Source organism: Arachis duranensis, chromosome 1 (genome assembly GCF_000817695.3).
Source record: "Arachis duranensis cultivar V14167 chromosome 1, aradu.V14167.gnm2.J7QH, whole genome shotgun sequence".
NCBI classification, from domain to species: domain Eukaryota; kingdom Viridiplantae; phylum Streptophyta; class Magnoliopsida; order Fabales; family Fabaceae; genus Arachis; species Arachis duranensis.
This window is the reverse complement of record NC_029772.3, coordinates 76,129,985-76,137,477: the sequence shown is the minus strand read 5'-3', so window position 1 is coordinate 76,137,477 and position 7,493 is coordinate 76,129,985. Positions and strand designations below refer to the sequence as shown.

Below are 7,493 nucleotides of genomic sequence, written 5' to 3'. Positions count from 1 at the left end.
AGGATAAATGATGCCAGGGCATCTAGGCCAGTTTCACTGACCTTTTCTTTAATGTTTTAAGGTAGTTTCATGCATTTTCTTAGTGAATAAGGCAAGTTTTGGATGGAAATACACTTACACCTTGATTCAAGCAACTATTGTGAAATTCACATGATTTCATGAGGATTTTGCTAGAATTGAATGATAAATTGATGATGCATAATTTCATGACTTTGGCTAGAGCTTTGATGCATTTTATTTGCTTGATTTCAAGACAAAGGAAGCAAGGAAGAACCACGTTAGTACTCACGTTAATCTAGTTAACGTGACCGCTAACATGGAATGGTAAATAGCTTGCAATGTTAAGGAGAAAAGTGATCACCAATAACGCCCACGAAGCCATCAAAAGCCCACGTTAATTGCCACGTTAACTAAGTTAACGTGGTAGTCAACGTGGTAGTTAACGTGGAGACAAAAGAAAGCTCCAATGTTAGTGGTAAACGTGAACACCACTAACGTTCCAAGATTTGGCAATGAGCCACGTTAAGAGTCACGTTAACTTAGTTAACGTGAACTCTAACGTGGAAGAGAGGAACAATGCCAACGTTAGTGACACTCACCTTTGTCACTAACGTTGGAAGATGGCATAACTACCACGTTAGTGGCCACGTTAACTTAGTTAACGTGAGCTATAGCGTGGAAAGTAGGGGCACTTTGAGCGTTAGTGACAAAGGTAAGTGTCACTAACGCTCTCGAAGGTGAGGCATAACCACGTTAAGAGCCACGTTAGTTACACTAACATGAACTCTAATGTAGGGACAAAGGGCATAAGGCAACGTTAATGGGAAATGTGAGTCCCAATAACGCTTGCGAAGGGTTATAAGCTAATGTTTTCATGCATCAAGTTTATGGCGCCGTTGCCGGGGATTGATTTTGTATCAACAATGATTAAGTTGGAAGCTCACAAGATTGGGAAATTTTTTTCCTTGTTTGTTTACTTTATTCAGTCATTTATTTTCACTTTGTTTGACTTCTTCCCCATCCTCTATACCCTATCTATTTTTCTTTCTTTCTTTGTTATTATCTACAATTCAGCTCACTAACCCACTAACTATTTGATAATTTGCATCACTCACATTAACAAGCACTTTAACAAGAATAACCTCTTCATTTTATCTCTTGCTGTGTGTTTTGTTAGTTGTATGACAGGGAGAAAAGGAAGAACCTCAACTTCCTTCGATTCAGAACCTGAGAGAACCCTCCGAAGATTAAGGAGGGAAGCTAGGGGGAAAGGAGTTGTTGGTGCTGAGGAAGAGGAATAGTACTTTGAACCCAACATGGAAGAGAACTTGGAAAACAATCATGAAGAAGAAGCTTACAACCATGCTAGAAAAGGCCCTGCAAATCATGCTGGGCAAGAAAGGAGAGTTCTAGGCTCCTACATCAATCCAAATCCAGGAAACTGTGGAAGTAGCATCCAGAAGCCCACCATACATGCCAACAACTTTGAATTGAAACCCCAGCTCATCACCCTTGTTCAGAACAACTGCTCATTTGGAGGAAGTGCTTAAGAAGACCCCAATCAACATCTAACCACCTTCCTGAGAATTTGTGACACTGTGAAGTCTAATGGAGTCCACTCGGATGTTTATAGGTTGCTGTTGTTCCCTTTTTCACTCAGGGACAAGGCATCCAAGTGGCTCAAATCCTTTCCAAAGGAGAGCTTAACAAATCGGGAAGATGTGGTGAACAAATTTTTGGCAAGATTCTACCCTCCTCAAAGAATTAACAAGCTGAGAGCTGAGGTGCAGACTTTCAGGCAATAAGATGGTGAGACTCTCTATGAGGCATGGGAGAGGTTCAAGGACTTAACAAGAAGATGCCCACTAGATATGTTCAATGAATGGGTTCAACTTCACATTTTCTATGAAGGTCTTTCCTATGAGTCAAAGAAGGCTGTAGATCATTCATCAGAGGGCTCTTTAAACAAGAAAAAAACCATTGTAGAAGGCATAGATGTCATTGAAACAGTAGCTGAGAATGACTACTTCTATGCCTCTGAAAGAAGTAACACTCGAGGAGTAATGGAGCTAAACCACATGGATGCATTGCTAGATCAAAATAAGATGATCACCAAGCAGCTAGCAGATCTCACCAAGAAGGTGGAGGAAAACCAAGTTGCAGCAGTCATCACTTCATCACCAACTCAAGAAGGAGTGAATATAGGAGAAGAAGGTGACTGGGAACAAGCCAACTATGTTGGAAACTCACCTAGACAAATCCATGACCCATACTCTAAAACATACAACTCTAGATGGAGAAATCACTTTAGTTGGGGAAATCAACAAGACCAGGGTCAAGACCAGAGACGCCACAACCTCAACTCCAACAACAATGCAACTCACCAACATACCTCACAGAGATCCTATCAACACCCACCTAACCCCAATCCACCATCACTAACGAATGATAGACTTTTAAAAATTGAGGCTCTACTTGAAGATCTATGTAGAAAAATCCAAGACAGTAAAGCTTTTCGAGAAGAAGTGCAATCCAACATGCAGAATCAAGATGCTACCATCAAGAAACTTGAAACACAGATTGAGTTCTTATTCAAGCAAACCCCTGGACACAATAATTGCAGCAACATTAACTCAGCACCAAGGAAGGAATGTCAAGCCATCACCCTCAGAAATGGGAAGGAATTGAAGGAGATCCACAAGAAACCACCAGAGAAGAATTTGGATGAAGAAGACACGGGACAAGAGGGAGCTCGAATCTCCATCCCTAAGCCACATCAAGAAAGAGAAGCGCTCGAACCATGCCTTTCAAAAGCTCCATACCCCCAGCAGCTGCAACTAAAAAAGAGGGGAGAGGATAACCAATTCTCAAGATTCTTGGAAATCTTCAAGAAACTACAAATAAACATACCCTTTGCTGAAGCAATAGAGCAAATGCCACTCTACGCCAAGTTCTTGAAGGAATTGATGACTAAGAAGAGAAGCTAGAAGAACAATGAGACTATGGTACTCACCGAAGAATGCAGTGCCATCATCCAACACAAATTACCCCAGAAATTGAATGACTCTGGGAGCTTCCAAATCCCTTGTATCATAGGGGAAATCATAGTGGAAAAGGCTCTGTGTGATCTAGGAGCCAGCATAAATCTAATGTCCTTAGCAATGATGAAAAAAATGAAGATAGAGGAAGAAAAACCAACAAGAATGGCCCTGCAACTAGCAGACAAATCATTCAAGTTTTCCCATGGAATAGTAGAAGACCTGTTGGTGAAGGTGGGAGACTTCATCTTTCCAGCAGATTTCATAGTATTAGAGATGGAGGAAGGAGCTAAGACTTCCATCATCCTGGGAAGGCCATTCTTGGCCACTGGCGGAGCCATTATTGACGTTCAAAAGGGTGAACTTGTCCTTAGATTACATGAGGAGAAAATGACATTCAATGTGTTTAAGGCCATGAGTTACCCACATAACTCATTGGGAAAATGTATGAGGTTGGATTCGGTAGAGGCTTTGGTGCAAGAAACTCTTGAAGAAGAACTTGAAGCATTAACAGAAGAAGAATTAACAGCAAGCGAAGAGGCTGCAGCCGCTGAAATGCATGTTTAAGGCACACTAGAAGAAAAGGATGGAAGAAAAGAAGTACCCAAACTTGAGCTAAAGACACTGCCACCCACTCTTAAGTACGCATACTTGGGAGAAAATAGAAGTTATCCAGTGATCATAAACTCAGCCCTCAGCCAAAACAAGAGGAAAGGTTGCTTCAAGTCTTACAAAAACATAGGGATGGCATTGGATGGACACTTGCTGACTTGAAGGGAATCAGCTCAGCCATATACATGCACAAGATACTTTTAGAGGAAGATGCCAAACCTTCCATTCAGCCCCAAAGAAGGTTAAATCCAGGTATGAAGGAAGTAGTACAGAAAGAAGTCATGAAGTTGTGGCAGGGAGGAGTAATCTATCTAATATCAGATAGCCCATGGGTCATCCCAGTTCAAGTGGTTCCCAAGAAAGGAGGAATCACTGTGGTGCCCAATGAAAGAAATGAGCTAATCCCTACAAGAACCGTCATAGGATGGAGGATGTGTATTGACTACAGAAAGCTCAATGAAGCCACAAGAAAAGATCATTTCCCATTCCCTTTCATGGATCAGATGCTGGAAAGACTTGCAGGACATACATACTATTGTTTTTTAGATGGTTATTCAGGATATAACCAAATAGTGGTTGATCCAAGAGACCAAGAGAAAACATCATTCACCTGCCCCTATGGAGTGTTTGCCTACAGGCGCATGCCATTTGGGCTATGTAATGCACCTGCAACTTTTCAACGCTGTATACTTTCCATCTTTTCTGATATGATAGAGAAGTTCATTGAAGTTTTCATGGATGACTTCTCAGTATTCAGAGATTCCTTTCCTAATTGCCTAAACCATCTTGCCTTGGTATTAAAAATATGTCAAGAGACCAACTTAGTCTTGAATTGGGAAAAATGCCACTTCATGGTGACAGATGGAATAGTCCTTGGCCATAAAGTCTCTAACCAAGGCATTGAGGTAGACAGAGATAAGGTGGAGCTAATTGAAAAATTACCTCCACCAAGTGACGTCAAGGCAATTAGGAGCTTTCTGGGTCATGCTGGTTTTTATTGAAGGTTTATTAAAGATTTTTCAAAGATAGCCAAGCCCTTAAGCAATCTCCTAATGTCTGATACACCATTTATCTTTGATGAGAAATGCATGCTAGCATTTGAAAACTTGAAAAAGAGGCTATCCTCTGCCCTTATCATCACCACACATAATTGGAATCTACCATTCGAATTGATGTGTGATGCATCTGATTTCGCAGTTGGGGCAATGTTAAGATAGAGAAAAGAGAATTTGGTGCATGTCATATACTATGCCAGCAAGGTCCTCAATGATGCTCAACGAAATTACATCACCACCGAAAAGGAGTTCCTGGAAATAGTTTTTGCATTTGACAAATTTAGATCATACCTTATTGGCTCTAAAGTTATTGTTTTCACTGTTCACACAGCTTTCAAATATCTATTTGCCAAACAGGAATCAAAACCAAGACTAATTAGATGGATCTTATTATTGCAGGAATTCAACATCGAGATTAGAGATAAAAAGGGTGTGGAGAACAAGGTAGCAGATCATCTATCCAGAATCCCCTGTGAGAAGAATGATACCAATGATACAAGTGTAAATGAGTCTTTCCTGGATGAACAGTTAATGATGGTTCACAAAGCACCCTGGTTTGCAGATATTGCCAATTTTAAAGCAGCCGGTGACTTACCCCCTGGAATCAACAAATATCAAAGAAGAAAACTCATTAATGATGCTAAGTATTTCATTTGGGATGAACCCTATCTCTTCAAGAAATGCTCAGATGGAATCCTTAGGAGGTGCATCTCAGAAGAAGAAGGACGAGAGGTCCTGTGGAGTTGTCATAGTGCTAGCTCTGGAGGTCATTTTGGAGGAGAAAGAACTGCCACAAAGGTACTGCAATGTGAGTTCTTCTGGCCCACTATCTTCAAGGATGCTAAGGAATTGGTGAGAAGTTGCAATGAGTGCCAAAGGGCTGGCAATCTGCCCAAGAGAAATGAGATGCCACAGCAATACATTTTAGAGCTTGAACTGTTCGATGTATGGGGGATCGACTCATGGGACCATTTCCACCCTCATATTCGAACAAGTATATCTTGGTGGCAGTAGACTATGTATCTAAGTGGGTGGAGGCCGTGGCAACCCCAACCAATGACAACGAGGTAGTCATAAACTTTCTTCGAAAGAATATCTTCACCAGATTTGGAGTCCCACGAGCCCTCATCAGTGATAGAGGGAGCCATTTATGCCATAGACCATTGGAAACCCTACTCCTAAGATATTGGGTGAAGCATAAGGTTGTCACACCTTATCATCCCCAAACAAGTGGGCAAACAGAGATATTTAACCGAGAGTTAAAAAGGATCTTGGAAAAGACTGTGGGGATATCAAGAAAGGACTGGGCAAAGAAGCTAGATGATGTTCTTTGGGCATACAGGACAGCCTTCAAAACACCAATTGGGATGTCCCCATATCAACTGGTATACAGCAAGGCCTGTCACTTGCCATTAGAGCTGGAGCACAAGGCCTCCTGGGCTCTTAAAACACTGAACCTAGACAGCACCGCTGCTGGTGAAAAGAGGGTTTTGCAACTTCAAAAAATGGAAGAGTTTAGGTCTCAAGCCTATGAAAATACCAAGATTTATAAGGAAAAAGCAAAAAGGAGACATGATCTTAACCTGGCACCAAAAAGCTTCGAAGAAGGGCAATATGTGCTTCTTTACAACTCCAGACTGAAACTCTTTCCTGGGAAACTCAAATCAAGATGGTCGGGGCCCTTTCTAGTCACAAAAGTCTCACCTTATGGACACATAGAAATCATGGAAGAAGGCTCAAAGAGGAGATTCACTGTGAATGGACAAAGACTTAAACACTATTTGGGCAACATGGGGGAAACCCCCAAACAGAAGTATAACCTCAACTAAGGAAAGAACCGTCGAGCTAGCGCCGCTAAAAAAGCACTCTGTTGGGAGGTAACCCAACCTGAGGTAATTCTCTTTTCATGATTCTTTCAATAAAAATTTCAAGTTGGATTCTCTGTAGTGTGAGGAGCTAAGTTTGGTGTTACACACCAAAAACAATTCAAGGGTGAATATAGGACTCTAAGTTTGGTGTTCCACCAAACACTCCAGCTAAAGAGTACATTGCAACCCTTCAGTGGTGAAATATGGCTCTATCAACCAGAGAGCTTAATTGACAGAGGTTTAACCTCTAAAGCATAGTTTATCTTTTTAACTCATAGTTGTTTCTTAATAAAAAGCACATAAGGTTTCTGCATGTATTCAATTTGTCGAAGTAAGCAAAGAACTAAGTTTGGTGTTCACACACCAAATTAAGTTTAGAAGCTCACAAGGACACATGCATGCTAACCCTTTTTCAAGTGCTTGGGAAAACAAGCAACTCTCAATAGTGCTGCAGGAATTCAATCAATCTCAAGAAATGATCATACCTCGTCATCCGAGGAAACAGACAAGGATGCAATTGCTAGGATGAGAATACCAAGGAAGACATCATGAGGTTGTATCTAACTATCTCAAAATGCAGAACTGTAATTGAAAAAATGATTGAATAGAACTTTCATACTCTGCTTGTTCCTTTTTATTCAGACCCAAGTGTGCTAGTCTAATGTCCTTTTTGCACTTCTACCTTTCATATTTGTATTCTATCTTTTAAGTTAATCAAAAAGAAAATGCTATGAAAAGAACAAGAGTGGAGTTATTTGGTGAAGTAGGTTCTGAATGTTTGTGGTAGGATGACTAGTAAGCTAAGTTGGTTCACCTAAACAAGGAAAGAAGGTGATGAGCGGAAAATTTATACGCTTTTTGGCATTATTTTTAGTATGTTTTTAGTATGTTTTAGTTAGTTTTTAGTATATTTTTATTAG

General features: G+C 40.7%; 1 non-coding gene across 1 annotated transcript; it reads right to left on the bottom strand.

Annotated features, from left to right (window-relative positions):
• Positions 1-1,769: 1,769 nt before the first annotated feature.
• On the bottom strand, positions 1,770-1,876 carry LOC127742683 (small nucleolar RNA R71). Its single transcript, XR_008004040.1, has one exon. It is a non-coding gene; the product is annotated as a small nucleolar RNA R71 (small nucleolar RNA).
• Positions 1,877-7,493: the final 5,617 nt, after the last annotated feature.